This window comes from Myotis myotis, unplaced genomic scaffold (assembly GCF_014108235.1).
Source record: "Myotis myotis isolate mMyoMyo1 unplaced genomic scaffold, mMyoMyo1.p scaffold_m19_p_43, whole genome shotgun sequence".
NCBI classification, from domain to species: Eukaryota; Metazoa; Chordata; class Mammalia; order Chiroptera; family Vespertilionidae; genus Myotis; species Myotis myotis.
The window spans coordinates 921,819-938,709 of record NW_023416350.1 but is presented as its reverse complement, the minus strand read 5'-3'; the positions used below and the strand labels follow the sequence as shown (position 1 = coordinate 938,709).

Here is a 16,891-nt window from a genome sequence, read left to right as displayed (position 1 = left end):
TCCAGAACCAGCAGACGTAGAACCAGCAGATGCAGAACCAGCAGAGGGGGTAACATAAAAGAACATCTTGCCCTGCCCCCCAGGGTGGTACTGAAGGAACACACATCCAGAGAAGTCAGGTGGCTCCGAGGGGCAAGAGCTGGCAGAGCGAGGACGAGAGCCCACCCTCCGGACGCCTCCCAGGACACGCCCTCCAGCAACGGTCGCCTCTACGCTCCCAGGACTGCAGGTGAGTGAGATTCGATTGAGCACATTTATACGCAAGGCAGAGCTCGGTCAGCTGAGAATCTGGTTACTGACAGCACGCGGTTCGCCATCAGCCTTTTCTGCCGGGTGGTCTTGGCAGAAAGCCTAGCCCCTCCCTCCGGCGGCTCTGTTCACTGCGCTGCCTCCTCGAGGCCCAAGGGTGCAGTTTCCTCGTCTACCACGCAGTGGTGGGACCACTGGGCTGGCCACACCACCGTGTTGTGAGGAGAAGTGATAAGATAATGGATCTGGTCAACGCGTGATTCATGAACAGAATGCCAGGTGCTGGGGACAGACTGGCGGCAGGCAGACTAGGATCTGCCTGTGCAGAGCTGCAGTGGGGGCCAGTGAGAGGCAGACAGCTAAGTAATAAATGCGCAGTCAGGATGATGTTGATAGTGGTATGTTCTACGGAGAAAATAGAGTCGAGTCATGAGGTAGCAAGAAATAGAAGCGCGGGTCTGGGCCGGGACATGGTGGTCACCTGGGGAGGGGACATGGATGTGCATAGCGGCACCTGGTATGCCAGGCACATGGGGGGCTGAGATGTTCATCACGGTCTCCTGATAAACTAACTCGGGGAAGTGTAAACGGCGCACCGGTCATTTAAGTTGTTCTTGGATGTCTGTGAGTGCAAAAGTGGAGACAGGAGGTGCTGGGAGGACTTCTATGGCCTCTGAGTGTCTCTCCAGGAGGCTCGAGCTGTCTACTCAGTTGGAGAAGAGAGTGGGCTCCACGGAGGAATGCTTTGACATTTATCCATTCTTAAGGAATATTTAGTTGCCAATTTCAGGGGCTCGGGTTTAAGAAGTCAGGACATCTGGATGACATGACCATGCGGTCCATGCAGAGCAGGCCCCAAAGACACTCATGTGAAATGAAGAAGTGAATGGTGACTGATGGAGGGTAAGGGGAGGCAGCTGAGAAGGCAGGCCTCCAGGAGAAAGTTCAAGGTGATGATTCTGAGGTCGCCACTGGCAGGCCAGTACCAGATGCACCCACTTCCAAACATCTCCCAGTGTTTTCCTCAAATGCCAACACGTCAATGCTGACTGGAGAGAGGCCTTCCAAAAAGGCAGAAGAGAAGGCTGGGCAAACAAGGCTGAGTAATAAGAGACTCAAGTTCAACACGCTTCTAACGCTGTCATAATGCTCTGTGTGGTTACGGCAGGGTTGACGTGTGGTCCTACAGAAATGAATCTCAAACATGATTTGGTCTCCTTTAAATGAGTGTGCAAATATAGCTAATAAGCAAAGAATTCATTTTTAAAAAATGTTGCTTTTAATGAAGAAAAAGGGAGTAAGACACATAGAGATAGCCAGATACATAGGAAACCAGCCAGACAAGACCATGACATAATACTGCAGACACATATCAGCAAACGCAGAGGCCCTTGAAGTCCGCACATCAGTCAGGTCCAGGGCAGACCTGCCACCTCATTCCGGTGTGGGCAGCAGGCAGCAGGTAGAGGCGCTGGAAGGGGGCTGAGTCCTGATTTTTTTTTTTTTTTTTTTTGGTCTGTGTCATTTTCGATCAAGTGTGTCATAGAGCTTCCTGTTTCATCTCCCAGTTATTCTGAAACAAAAACATATATGAAAAACACAGGTCACTGCCAACCACACTGAGAGATAGCCACTCCAGTACATGGAAACCGAAAAGGGAAAGAGATCGTAAATGCCACAGAGCTGGGGATCAAATTTATCAGCATCTGTTCAAATAGTGACAATCGACCAAAATTGCGGGTGGTGATGGAGGGCGGGGCATCGTTTAAAAATAATTCAGAAGGGACTGAAAAGGCAGAAGTTCCCAGAAGCCCACTGCCTGCTTACTGACAAGTTGAGGTCAGACTCTGGGTCAAGGTCTATCCTGGGGCAACGGAGGCTCTTCCCTTGTGTCCCTGTCGGCCTCGGCCTCGTGGAGACTCACACAGGACTTCCATCATCTGTTTGCCCAGATGATGCCCCGATCCTCCTCCCAGGTCCAAAGAGAGTGAAAGGAGGTCCCTGTGGAGTTGCTGTCCCCTGAGGGTAAGCTAGAAGGATGGCCCTGACTTTCCATCCCCCGTCCCTTTCCGCAGCCCAGGAGAGATGGCTCCCGGGGATCCATGCATGAAAGCATCTACCACACGAGCTGTGTCCTCAGCCCCAGCAAGGCGGGGAAGCTCCTGACCAAACAAACACCCCGAGGACCACACAGCCTGAGAGCAGCTCCAAGGACCACGGAGCTGGTAAACCCCGCTTTGCCACAAGCTAATTTCCCCAAACAAGTGGAAAGATTCTTCCAGAGACAGACAGGGGGGCGACTGAAATGCAGGCAGCCACATCAGCACAAAGCCCACGCTGTGACCGACCAGCCAGCCTTGTGCTTCCGTCTGCTCCTCAGAGGCCTTTCGGGGAGGGAGACAGCGCTGTCCTGGGAGGGGGGGCCCACTCCAGCCTGTCGGCTACTCTTGCCATGTTCTCTCTGCAGCCACTCCTGATGGCCGGGGAGGGGACCAGCTCTGCCCCTGACTACTCTGAGCGCCCTGGGGCCTGCTGTCCTCTCCACCTGCAACCTGCCCAGATGCAGCCCTGAGCTCACCAGGAAGATCAGCTCCCCCGCCTCCCCCATTTCCTGACTTTTGTTAATGGCACAACACTGTGAAAAGGAGAGGGGTACATGGTCTTGAAGTACTCCATCCCTCCCCAAGAGATAATGCACCGTGTAAAAGGCCCTGAGACGTTGGGGAATAAGGAAAGCCATTCACACAGGGTGGTGTGTGCACCCCAAACACTCCTGGAGCAGAGCCCTTTCTTAGACCTCGGGAATGCTGCTCAGGGCAGCCCCGCCCGCCCTTCTCCAAAGGGCTCTCCGTGGGTTGCAGGCTACTGAGAGCACAGCTTGTCTTACGCGCAGTCCTTGTCCCGACACTCTCGGCCACTGGGGACCGTCTGTATTTATTTCTTCACACGCTGTATTGTTTTATCCGGCATCTTTTCCCCAATGTCCCGTAGACAGGAGCGAGTCCGTCACAAACGCCTGTAGCCTTTATTACTTTCCCCAAGGCTTCGTTTGCTAGTGGCAGTGGAATACTGGGCTTTCCAAGAGGCGATGCCCCGTGGACTCCAACACCCCGGGGAGAACGTCGCCCAGGCGAGCCAGTTGGAAAACCAGTTTCCTGGTGTGTGCTTGCACTTAGCAATCCAGATGTGGGCCCAAGGTTTCATATGCAGAGCCTTCCTGGGTGGGCAAAGAGAAACAGGAACTAAGAAACGCATCAGTGGCCGGCATGGGAGGAAGGGGAAGCCTCGTTCCTTCAGCTTCACCACCGAACAGAGAGGTACTGCTCTCCAGTTCCCCCACTTGTGAGTGAGATGAAAAGACAAGGGCAGCAGCCCAAGCTTCAGTATGGACTTGACCTAAGCACAGAGTGAGAGGAGCAGGGTCCTAAGGGTCATCTGGTCACCTTCACGTGGCAGGTGCAGAGAGGAAGGAAGCTGGCACCTTCCTCAGGTCACCCTGGCCCGGACACTGCTGGATGGAGTCCTGAGTCACCCCTACCCGGTCCCAGATCCCGAATAATCACTTCCACGGCAAGGCCTGCACTCGCTTGACTTTGTCCAGGGCTTTGGCATGGGTGAGGCAATCCCTCAGGATTCTGTGTTGGCCTGGCTACCTGTTTACCACTAAAGAAACCCATCCACACACTTTAAAAGGTTTTCCTCTAACTCAGAGCCAGTCACACATACGGCATCCTCTCTGCCAGCGCACACTGGGAGGGCGTGGAGACCAGTAGCGTCTCCCTGTGTCGGGCAGTCCTGTGTCGGGGAGCGGGTTCCTGATCACATATCACTCCCTTATCTTACTCCAGCTTGGCTGGGCTAAGCTGTTCCTTCACTCTTTAGTATGCAAGTAGGTCTCCCCACGGTGTCGCTTGGATCTGCGGAATGGCCTCAGGGTCCCACACATCACACTGAGGGAGGTCCCTCCCATGTAGCCCTCTGGATGCTCCAAAGCAGGCCGTCTCTGAACTGAGGACAGTCGATAGTCAGTCGGAAGGAAGCTCCGGGCACAGGACGCGGGGAAGGGGAGAGAAACAGCAGCTCGGACACCCACCCCAGAGGGACGCTCCCTGGGCGGGGTGCTCTGCCCCTCAGTGCCACCTGAGCCTCTGCTCCCCAGGCATCACGCACCAGGCAGGAGGACCTCGAGTTGCGAGAGGCCACACGAGAGCCCGGCCACCCCGGCCGGCTCCGCGCCAGGTCTTTGCCAGCCCCGGGAAGATGGCCGGCCGCGCGCATCCTGACAGCGGTGACTTGCGTTGGGTTCCGACTGTGTGGAAAGCCCACGTTTTAAATATATATATATATTTATTTATTGATTTCAGAGAGGAAGGGAGAGGGAGAGAGAGAGGGAAACATCGATGATGAGAGAGAATCATTGATTGGAAGCCCACTTTTGGAGACTTTAAATGATTGCCCAGGGGGATGGGGTGGGCACACTGTGCCGGGAGGGCTGTTTTCACTTCGCACACAGGGAGCACCTGGAGGGCCACCGGGAATATGCTGCTGGTCGTCACAGACGCATTCTCGGGAGAAGTGACGCGGGTCTCCGGGAAACGACCAGGCTGCGGTGCTGCGGGAGGTGCCCACAGGGCTCTCCCCTCCTTTCTCAGGGGAACCCACCTGAGGCTGAGCAGACTCAGAAGCTTTCCCGAGGGGACCTCCCCTAGAAGCAGTTTTTGTGAAGTGCTCCACGCATCACTACAGACCTACACGTGGCTCAGAAAGACGCCGCGTCCCTCAACAGCCCTGTGGGCAGATGGTGAGCTGGCCCCAGAACGCACGCAGGCCCCCAGCCAGTTCCTGACACCGGGCACTGCTCCCGAGGAACCCGACTCAGCATCCCTGCGGCCTCGGCCTGCTGCTGGGGTTGTTTCTCTCACCCAGGCGCAGGGGAGGTGGGCAATGAGCTGTCACGTTCCCGGCCAGCATCCTGATGGGGATGCTCGGCCACCTGCGGGGAGGAAGGGGTACGCATGGTTGACCACAGCCCCCTGACCCAGGGAGGACCTGGGAAGCTCGCCCACCTTCTGGTACAAAGGGCCTCTCTCTCTATTTGTACAAGGGTGGGTGACACAGGCCCCTTCGCTGGGTTACTTCCTGTCCCAGCACCCCTCCTCACCATGGTCACTTTCTCTATCCATAAGATAAAACCCTCCTTTCAAAGAACTGAACCACAAAAACGTTTTAGCAAATCTGTGGACGGGTTGGCACTGGGGCAGGTCACCCTGCTGTACAGTTACCGAGAGAAGCGACGGGCCTCTGAAGGCCGGTTTTATATCCAAGGTTGTACCCGGTCACATGAGGGGACTCAGCATCAGAGGGAAAGGCAGGCAGGCAGCGGCTCCACGGGGTTTGAGGCACCCAACCACCCGAAGCCACGGCCCTCAGAGGTTCCCGCGTGGGCCCGGGACTGGCAGCATCACATTCCCACATTTGTTAGAAATGCAGATCCCCGGGCCCTTCCCATGACTCTGCCTTGGAAACTCTGGGGCAAGGACCAGGACCTGTTTTCATGCGCCCCTGGTGATGTGCACCCATGCCCAGGGTCACCTTGGCAAACGGCCCTGGCTCCCATGACTCCTGTACACTGGCCATGGGCTCGGTCCCGCATGACTGTGGGTGACCGCAGGCTGGCCATCTATTGATGTTCTCACTTCAGTGCCCTCGCTCCTCACCAATGGCTCTCTCCTGAGACCCCACAGTGGGGGGTGGGGGGGGGGAGAGCAAGCAGCCCAGAAGCAGTGCAGATGGTCAGCAAATTATCGGGGTGACCTGGGGAGAAGTGTCAGCTGGATTCATCCCTATCTCCTTTTCCAGGTGCTGCACGACCAGGAGGAGTTCTCTGGTCATCACGCCCCCCACTAGCCCAGCGCACACTCCCTGGGCCTTCCTTCCCCAGGCCAATTTGCCTGAGGAGAACACTTGAGCCCTGAGGTCTACTGGCATTCCTCTCATATTGGAGAACAGATGGTGTGCTCACCACCTTGACCTACCACCCTGAGGAGGACAAGGACAGCTCACCTAGCACCTGATCATGACCAGGTGGGGAGCACAGCAAAATGCTCACCACTGGACAGGTAGAGGCAGCCTATGACCAGGCCAAAGCAAAGTAAAAAAATAGGTTGTTTATCATTTAAAAAAAAAAAAACTAACCTCATACAGGAAGTATGCAAAAAGAAAGAGGAGGAGGAGGAGGAAGAGGAGGAGGAGGAGGAGATGGAGGAGACAGGGGAAGAAGAAAACACAGACCCAGCTGCCATGCTGACAGGGGCACTTCCAGGGCACACACTTGGTGCAGGCAGACCTGCTGCTCAGTTTCCATTCCCTGATTTGTGGGGGTGTTGGGAACGGGTGGGGCTGACAAATGATGGGACAGAACAAGGAAGGGGACCGAGGGTCATGAGGCACAACCCTGGCAGACAGAGCGGTGTGGGTGTGGGACCCAGTCCCAACCAGGGCCTCCCCGCCGGTGTGACTGTCCCAGCCAGACGTGGAGCAGAAGATGCTTAAAATGGAAACCGCCAGCGGGGGTCATCCCACACACCTGCCTCTCCCGCCCCACGTCTGCCTTCCCGTGTGCTTCAGGTTGAAGACACAGGAGTTGCAAGACCGTGGTCCTCTCCCATCTGCCCTTTCCAGGATGCACCCAACAGCAGTAAGCAGGGAGACACCACATCCCTGCCTCACAGCCCAGGGGCCCTGCAGCCCCGCAGCACAACCAACTCTCACTGGCTTTGCTTTGAGGACACAGAGGTACCCAAGGCAGACAGGAGCCGAGGCAGGTGCAGCACATAGAGCCATCGGCCCTCTCGGAAATGCGGCTCAGCTGGATTTTAAAAAGAATGCTTGTCCACCAAGAGTGAGAAGGAGGAAAACAGGGAGGCTGGGGACATTTCCTCTTTCCCAGCAGGGACAGGAGGAGGGCGGGAACAGGAGTCCTGTAGAGTGTGTTCGCACTGACAGGCATTTCAGGTCCTACCATCGCGATCAAAGAAAGCCAAGGTCTTAAAAAAGAAAGAAAGACAGAAAGAAAAGAAAGAAGAAAAAAAAATCGCACACCAAAATCTCAAAATAGAACCAAAACCTGCAAATCATATTCAGGAGTCGACGGGGAGCCCATGAAGCACCGTGTTAAAAGGTTAATAATTTTCCTACCGAAACTGAATGTGGGTTGTGAAAGAACATTAAAATGAAGAAAATTTCCCCGTGGCTGCTATTTTATTATCACCAAAGCCATCAGGTTTCAGTTTGAATTATTTGTATTTATTTGTGAAAACAAAGATGAAATAAGTAAAAACATAGACCTCATCCTAATTATTGCTCAGAGGTATCTCATTTTTAGGACCAAAAAAACACACAAAACAAAACAAAAAGCAAAAACAACAAGACCACCTCACACACTCGGGGCAGAAGTCACGGCAGCAGAGGAGGGAGGCTGCTGGCTCCTTCTGTCCTTTGAAAAGCTGTTTTGTCTCATGTAAAACCTAATATTTGTTTCCAGTCTGTGAGGATGACAGGAGAGTCAGTGTGTACTTTTAGTTATTAAAATTTTTGTCAACTGTGTGCCCAGGTAGAGAAGTGTTTTGTTTGTTTTAAACTGCAAACTACAATTTCTGTTTTACATTTGCAAAAATGTCGTCACAGCCTTATAATTCCATGCTGAGCACTGGAAGAATGGAATTCCAGTGCTGCTGTAAAAGATCAAATTATGAGCTGGGAAGACAGTGCTGGGGGGAGCCTGATGAAACGTGGGCTGTAGGTGCAAAGCTGGGTTTTAACCCAGACTTGCCTCACATGCCAGGTGAGCAGCCTGCTTTCTGAACTGTGAAAAGACTTCCACTCAATGAAATGGTTAATCAGAATCTACGGGTGAGCACAGCTCCTCTTCATGTACTTCCAGCACAACATAAACACCAGAATGAAAAAAAAAAAAATAACATGCAAAAAGCCCTCAGTGGTCTCACATCACCGAACAAACTGTTTTTCTACCTATTTTGTGTTGCTGGCTTTTGTTATCAGCCCAATCGGCAAATTGTGGCCAATTTTGTCATGGGTTAAGCAGACATTTTGTTCCCAAACTGCTTTCAACATTTTAGATACCAAATACAGTTTATGAGAAATTGAACAAGCCACAATACAAACAGAAAAGGTACCCCTTCTTACCAAATTAACCCCTTTTTAAGCAAATTGACACACTCACTTAAAATATTTTTTAAAAAGAATTCTAGTAAATTGAAATTCTGAGACAACCTAATTAGACTTTCCTGGAAAAAAAAAATAATAATGAATGATTAACCTCCTGACTGGGTTTTGAAACTAACTACATTATATTCCCTCGATCCTGACCACCACGACAACATGAAAGTTGCTCTCAGTGAGTGTAATTTTTATTTTACATACACACACATCAAATATTGTTTGAACCCTGCAGAGCAAAATTCTAAAGGAGTCCATTGAATTGTGCTAAGGTAAAATAACCGGTGAAGCAGTTATTTACGACTGAAAATAAACGACACCCACGTAGTTCATTTTATATATTAATATTGAAACCAAATGGCAGTCTTATACCGCAAATCATTTCATCAAAAAAAATAATGAAACCAGTTAAAATGAAAACACAGGGTTTTATTTTATGAAACATTAAATAGGAAGGTCAAAATGATAGATAGCTTACAGAGCTTTTAAAAATTTGTTTCTGCTTAATTACAACAACAAACTGAACATGCAAAAAAGAATGAAAGAATCCTCACTAAAAATCCAAGAATTACTCCTCGGGAGAAAAGCAGAATTTCAGACTGAATTTCAGAAGACTTAAGAAAACCCTTCTCTTTGCAATCCCACCTCATATTTGAAGGCACAGCCATGTGTACACCACTTTTAAAATACCAGCATGCCCACACACTCTATCTCAGATTAAACCAAGGAGAAAATGACACATTCTGAAACCATTTTCTGAAGCGTCTTTTCCTGATAACACTCAGGCTCGTTCAATCAAATTAATGAGTTTCTAAAAAGCCCAAACAACTCTCCATAAAGAGACAGAATTATTCACAACAGCCCACGGACATTTCTGGATTCTCCAGGCGACGCTCAGAGCATTAGTCCTTGCTGTCTACACTTAGAAAAGCCAAGCAGTTTTTCACGTGTCTGTTAGAAAGAAATTCTACTCAGTGCTTTGGCTAAATTGAGGAACAATTTGAAAAACACCAGTAGATTGAGCCCAGTATTTCCCTGATCTCAAACAATTTAAAAATTAGTTAATTCTTCTCCCCCCCCCCCACATTCTTTTCACCAATAGGCATTCTCATAATCTATTCACATATTTTAAAATATTTTGAAGTACTAAAGGAAACACACCACAGAGTAGAAGTCCTGGTTTCTGAAAGGGGATTTCTTCCTAAAACACAGACTACCAAAGAAGCAGTGAAAAGAACCAGAAACCAGTAGCAAAATTCAGGGAGAGCCCTGCAAATATATATTGATGGACAGTGAACTTAGCATGAGGAATTTTAATTTCTGGAGGAGACTAGTTACATCTGTGCTCAGTGCAAAACATTCTCAGTGAGGTAGCCCTGCTCTGGTAAACTTGACCTGATGACAGTAAGAGTGCAACAGCCTCTTCTATCCAAGGTGATGTGTTAAACTGTTTAATTCCAGACCTGAAGCATGGGTTCAGAAGTCACTCCTCATGCCTTTATGTTCCAGTTCTTCCTACAGTATGTGACTGTTCTGAAGCTTTAAAGCAAGAAGCCTGACGTGTAAGAGCAAGCAAACCAGAAAACCTTGCATGGACACTGCAATAAAAGATGACAGGGCATAAGAGGACCCTGGTAGTCACCTGAGTTGTCACCTTAAGACGGGTTCTGCAGGAGCAGTTCACCCCGGCATACCCGCCCTGACCCCTACCCACCCCACAATGGAGTTCCCACGTTCAAAAGAAGCTTGACCTCCACTAATACTTGCCACTGTCTCACACCACACGTCCCCCCTTTCCCCGACAGAGGACTTGGGAAATGATGGTGGCTTTAGTCATCTGGAAAGAGTGAAACACGACACGGTCTTGAAGCACTTTCTTCAGAACCGTTGTCATTCGCACTATTTCACCACAATCAAAAAGGCCATGATCACGGAACAAATTCAAGTTCACCCCGAATCGTAGCTGTAACCCGGGAATTTCTTAAGAGCAGAGAGGCACCGTGCAAAACTTTCATTAAAGAAATGTTCTCAGCATTGGAAAAAAAATATACACTTTTTCTTGCAGGTATATAAATCAAAATGTGAACTCTTCCACATGAAAAATTAATGTTTTTAGCACAATTACTTCACATGCAACTAGCTAACTTGTGCTTCCCTTTTTTCACAAAATGCATTTGTTAACACCAAGATGTTCAAATAGCATTATGTTTAGAGGCATTCCTCAATGTAAGTAAAATGGAGTTTTCCTCTCATTTACCAGATAGAGTTTCTTACATGAAGCCAATCTGTCCTGTATGAAATAATGACAACAATTTTCTTAGAGCAATCTATCTGGCTCTAAGGGTTAGGGCAGGTTTAACTGTACAATTAGAAAGACAAACTTAAAGAAAAATCAAGTAATAATTTCCAGAATCTAGAAATAGCCACAACTGTAAAAAATAAAATAAAATAAAATAAGACAGACAGACAAGGGTGAGAGAAGCCCAGGAACTCCCAATTTCTTGACCTGGAAACAAGGGTCTCTTGCATTTCATTTTCTATTTTGCACAGAGAAAAAGCAAGTAGCTTTCTAGTCACACAATGAAATATGTAGCAGGTGTAGGAAATGTGCAATATATTCAATGCTAGTAGGTGTAAGTGAACACAGAAACATGAACTGCGTTTCTTGTTAGTCTGAACCCGACTCACTGTGTTGACAATGTGGTGAGCTGACAAAGCTCAGACACTGGACCCACGATTTAGGCTGTGAGCCGGGATTAGAGCTACGAATTCCCCACTGGCCCGTCTGTGAGCACAAGGAGGAAGCCCATGGCTACCCTGGGCCGTGCAGAGTGCAGTATATTTCTGAGTCCAGAAGCTTTCATGGATGTTGACTTGCAAGCTGTTTAATTAGCTGTAGAATGCCAATCTCTTCATCAAAACCAGCTGAAAACAAAACTGAGAGGAACAGCTTGTGGTTTCACAAAAATGTATTTACATGAAGTATATTTTAAAGGGAGTTCGGTCATCAGGTCCAATGTCATCTGTGATGTGCGGGTGGATTTGACATTTGAAGATGTCAGAGCTTGTCAGATTTATCTCCAGTCTATACTTAGTTTAGAGGTAACCACTTCTGTGAGCACATCTTGTTTTGTTGCTTCCCAGCCTAGAAATCTGAGCAGAGTTAACCCTCCCTTACTGAACACATACGGTCTCCATGCCCTCTCACTTCCTTCCCTAAGGCTGACAGGGAAGCCAGTGGCGCCGTGGGCGACGAGGGGAGTGGAAGCCCCTCACATCCAGGCTGCAGGAGTGGCCGAGCTGCGACCACAGTGGGGTCAGCGGGTGGGGCAGGTATCGATAAACAAGCCTGACGTTTCCTGAAACAGAGGCGGGTCCGGACCTTCAGGCCACGGCTTCACGGCCACTTGGAAAGAACATTCTGACAGGGCGGACTTTCCCTCGCTTAACACTTAGCATGGCCAACAGCAAGGAAAACCCAGTGACAGCAAGCCTTCACCACGGGTGTGGCTGTCTGGACAGAAGTCACATCAAAGAAGCAGTGAAAGAAAAAATCCCAGGTATACACCTGCCCTCAGGTGTCTTCCACGGAAGCCTGGTCGGGTCATTTCGTTCGCGTGTGCAGCAGCCAGGAATTAATGCTTTACATTTTATCGAGAGATGGCCGAGCAAGTCACCACCTGTCAACCATCACAGGAGTGATGTCTGGTGACTGTGGTAGTCACTCACTCACTCACTCACTCACTCACACTTTTCCAAATGTCATTCTCTGTGTTGCTGAGTTTGTTGGGAAAGGAAATTAAACCCTAAGACAAATGAAGGTGAAGGCGACCACGGGAGGCAGCCCTCTGCAGCCCACAGCGCCCCGACCACAGGAGCCCCTGCGCGGACCGCACCGGCCTCGCAAACAGAAAGGGAAATGGCCCTCGGGGTGATGTGACAACACTGTACATTCAAACGGGAACTCGGCTCCTTCCCCCCTTCCACCTTAGCTCGCATTGCAGGGGTCAGGGGCCACCCAGCCCATGAATGCAGGGGTTATGCAAAGTTAGCAGCACTGTGTGGAAAGGGCTACAGAAAAAGTGTTGTCTAAAGCTGCGTTACTCATCAATTACTTTCCATAGGTTGCTTTAAAAAAAGGGCTTCTCCCCAAACCCTACTCTTTCATTGTTAATCATTTTGTTTCAAAAAAAAAAGAGTAGCATAAAGTCTGTTCATAGAGGTTACGGTTCAAGCCCAGGAGAACTCAGCCAGGGACACCCTCCCCCTCCCCAGGACGCCTCACAGAGCAGCTGGAGAGGCTAGCAGTGCAGAGGCCTGGGGACACCAGGGGACAATAGCGACGGCCACCTACCCCCAGCTCCACCGCTGTCCTATTAGTGGGAAATGGCAACTGGGATTTCTTTTATAAACTCAAAGGCACCTGGGCTTTGGAAATGTGTGTGGTTTGTTTATTAAGAGCTCCCCCCTCCCCCCGCCGCCTGTGCTGTGGCATTTGTTTGAGGAGTTATAAAGACCAGGAAATACCAGGAGAGCTGGTCTCCAAGGAGGGGTGCGGCGAAGGGGCTCACCCTCCCGCCAGTGCCAGGGGTTCTGCTTGTAGACCCCAGGCCGCGTCCTGCCAGCTCCATTGAACCAGCCCGAGGCGCTGAGCCAGCACACGAAGGTCCCAGGGGCAGCTGATCAGCGGGTCTGCCTCATGCATTGGCTTTACAAAGGACAAATGAAGAAAATAGAATTACAGCAGAGCAGGGAAGCAGCACTGGTGATGGGACCAATCCAGAATGGCAACGCTAGCCTGCAAAATAAAACGGGAAACCTTCCACAGCCGCACACCAAAGGGGCTTCCGAAACGCTCTGCACCTCCTCCCACCGGCCTGGGCCCCAGCACAGACAAGAAGCCCCTGAGGCCTCCTGCTGCCTCGTGTCCCTCCCCCAGTGGCTGCCTTTGCTGTTGACGCTGTTCCCACTGTGTTGTCGGGGACGCTGCTCACGGAGCTCGCTCTCTCCCGCTGCAGAGGGGCCTGGTCCTTCAGGAGACAGTGGGCACCAGCAACTCGGTTTGGTGACAAAACAGAAATCACCCTTAGCATCCGTGGGGACCTTATCCTCGGAGGGACCGTGCCTTCGCTTCCTCTCGGTGCTGGGCTGCTGCCTTTGGAGCAGTGCCCAGGTCCCCCTGGATCTCTGTCCTTCCTCGCCAGCCCTCATGCCCCTGGTGGCCGGGCTCTTCCAACAGCGAGGCTGTGGGTCGCGCTCACTTGTCGGTCTTTATTTACTTTTTTCTTTCTTTCTTGGAGAGAAAAGCAAACCACATCATCAAAGCATTTAAAGACCCAAGCCGGAGGAAACTGGGTTTCCAGGCTTTAAGCAGACGGTCCTTACCCACAATTTATTTCCAAGACGTGACTTGGAAACCATTGTCATTTTCATGAGGATTTACTTAGAAGTGTGACATCATAGTTGCACCAGTGACCTGTATTTGCTTCTTGCCAGCGATCAGCAAACAGCAACCTTGGTCCTTAAACCCAGACTCGCCTGGGTTTTCCACGTGGCTCCGCAGCCCTCTCCTGTGCCTTCCACAGGTGGCCACTGTCCGGCCCGCGGGCTCCAGGACCAGGAAGCTGGTGGAGCGGGAGGGAGCTGTCCTCCCCTAGACGTGACCACCCCAAAAGATAAAGTCCCAGGTCATGTGTGGTTTGAAAGGCGCCTCCTCCTTCCTCTCCCTGCAGCACGAACTTGTTTCCAGGCAACGGTGGCCTCTTGTCTGGCTGTGTCCATGTGTGTGCTCATGAAACTCTCACAGCAGGATTCTAGGCCTCGGTTCGGCCAAGCTTCGGAGGTGCGGGAGGGCGGGCAGCTTAAAGGTTTCTCCCAGGGGAGCTGGGGACTGTTTCTCCCTAATCAGGGTCTTCTCCTGCCTGGCCCGCCGCCCCACTTTGGAGAGCAGACGGCCACATGGGAAAATTGAAGTTGGGTTTCTGTTATTTGCTGCTTATCTGAGCCTTCTTTTCTTCCTGTAGAGCAAGCATGTCAAACTCGAGGCCTCGTTTACTTAACTAATAAAGTGACTAATATATGAAGAGGTGGGTTCACTGTTGAAGTCATACCTGCCTATTTTAGAAAAAGTATATAAAAACACCTTTTTTTTTTTTTTTTAAAAAAGCAATTTATAGATTATTTTTTTAAATGCCAAAAAAAGAGGCTATGAGGACCAGACGAACAGACAAGGGGAAAAGAGGAGGGAGAGAGGTTTGGGAAGAAAGGAAGGACCAGACGGAGGGAAATCGCACAGAGCTGACCACATCCAGAGATAACCCGGAGGAAGCCCAGCTCCGTCTTCATTCAGATACTCACTCCCTGGGTCTGACAGGCAGTTGTGGAAACGAAAGGGGGAGGGGCTTTGGTCAGAGACAGACAAGATTTCATGGAGCCCGATACTTCCACGTTGGGAAGTCGCTCTGGCCTTGTAGTAGAAATATCCCTTTGCCTACCCAGCATGGCGACAGGCCAGTGCACAACGCCAGCAAGAACGCTCTGGGGACTGTGCACACGACGCGGAGAGCCTGCCGTGAGGCGGCCCTCTCTGCCTGCAGGGAAGAGCAGGTCCGAGGGTGACGGCGACGCAGGGAGGACCCGGGGGCACTCCTGGGCACGTCTAATAAACTGCAGTTTTCATGGAAAATGTTTCTATATTAATGACAATTACTTGGGAATCTGTAGAAAATCAAAAGCTTGCAATAAAATGTACCCCCATTATGACAGTGTATGCAGTTCCCAGCTGTGGCCCCTGGCACCGCGGCACAGTGTCCCAGGCTGTCGCAGGCACACTGACCACCAGGGTGGGGAAGCCCTGTCTTACCTTCAGGAACAGAGGTGTGGAGGGGCCCCCCACGCACCCAGCAGCTCCCAGCCCGGGGGCGGGTCTGGGGGCATCGGCTGCCTGGAGAGGGCCCTGTACAAAGCCACCACTGTCCCTAGGCCAGCAGCTGGGCCTGGCCCGGCTCTCCACCAACACACCCTGTTTGCTAGCTCTTCCTGCTCAGTAGCTTTTCGTTGTCCCCTTCCTTGCAATGTCACTGGAACTGGCCTGCCAGCTTGTTTTGCTGATAAGCCCGTTTCACACTCTGATGGACACACCCTGTTTGGAAGGGTATTTCTGATATTAGATTCCAGGACGTCCTCCCTCGGTTTCGCCCCATTACTCTGGTTACTCTATACCACGCTCAACCCTTCTCTTACCCCCGGGGTAACAGTCACCTTCACACATGTGACAGTGACATTCTTTTCCAGGCCCCAGCTCCACGTGGCTGGCTCAGTCTTGAGCCTCTCGCCCTCGCCTGTTTTCAGTGACTGGCTGTCCTGCAGCCACTTGGGGCTCTGCCTTTCTCTTCCCTCCATGGAAGTGTCCCCCACTGAGCGTGTGTGGCCCATTTCTGAGGGAGCTCAGAGTCCAGAAAATGTATCAGATTAGGAGGAATATACCTAAGCCTACAATTTCCAGGTAGTTCATTACAAAACTAACCACAGAAACAGCCTGTAACCACCCTGACATGGAGGGTGATGTCTCAGGCTTCCCATGAGGGTGGCGTGCCATCGCCCAGGAGAAACCCACAGAGGTACTGCCCGCCACGTGGGCTGTATTTTTCCGAATGGCGTTTGCCTGGGCAGTGGTGGGGCTGAGCACCCGTCTTCTCCCGGCAGGATGTGTATCAGAAAGTGAAAGGCAAGCGGGCTTGTGATCTGCAGGGCTGCCTCGCTTGGAAAGAAAAAGTATGTCATGCTTTTGCTTCACGGAGGTGCCTGTGTCATATTAGGTATAGTGGTCCCTTGCTCACACAATTTCTTCATTCTCCTACGGCTCCACCCAGAATGCTTACTGCTGACACTGGGCACAGTGTGTTACAATAAAACCCTGCACGGAGCGGTCGGTGTTTGCTGCTAGGAGCAGGTGCTTGTGTGGAATTAAATATGACTCGTGTTAATTCCACCGAGGTGGAATTTTTTTTAATCATGTCAAATGTGGCTCAAGAATTTGTTTCATGATGGGAACTCCATGCTGGAATAAAAAATAAATGTGCACCATACTAAGTGCCTGGGAATGGTGTTCCCAGGCCATGACGTGATTATTAAAATTTGTTTCATGAGGGGTGAGCTCCCGAGCTAATTAAAACACCAAAAGTCATCACATGCACAGCTCTCACCATTTTCTTGGTAGGAAGGCACAGCAGGAGCAGTGATGCAAGCTGCGCGCAGGCTGAGGCTGGAAGGCATGTAGACCCAGTCACAGCTGAAGCTCACACACAGTATCTCTGTCCACATGCCGGGAGAGCCCGTGGTTGCAAACTGCTACCCAGAGCCACGTTGGTTTCAAATTTGATTGCTCCGTGAAATGAAAGCTTCT

General features: G+C 50.8%; 1 long non-coding RNA gene across 1 annotated transcript; it reads right to left on the bottom strand.

The window, feature by feature from the left end:
- Positions 1-1,505: 1,505 nt before the first annotated feature.
- On the bottom strand, positions 1,506-15,577 carry LOC118655222. The gene is made up of 2 exons (XR_004967222.1): positions 15,350-15,577; positions 1,506-1,822 (listed from the first exon to the last, which is right to left on the bottom strand). It is a non-coding gene; the product is annotated as an uncharacterized LOC118655222 (long non-coding RNA).
- Positions 15,578-16,891: the final 1,314 nt, after the last annotated feature.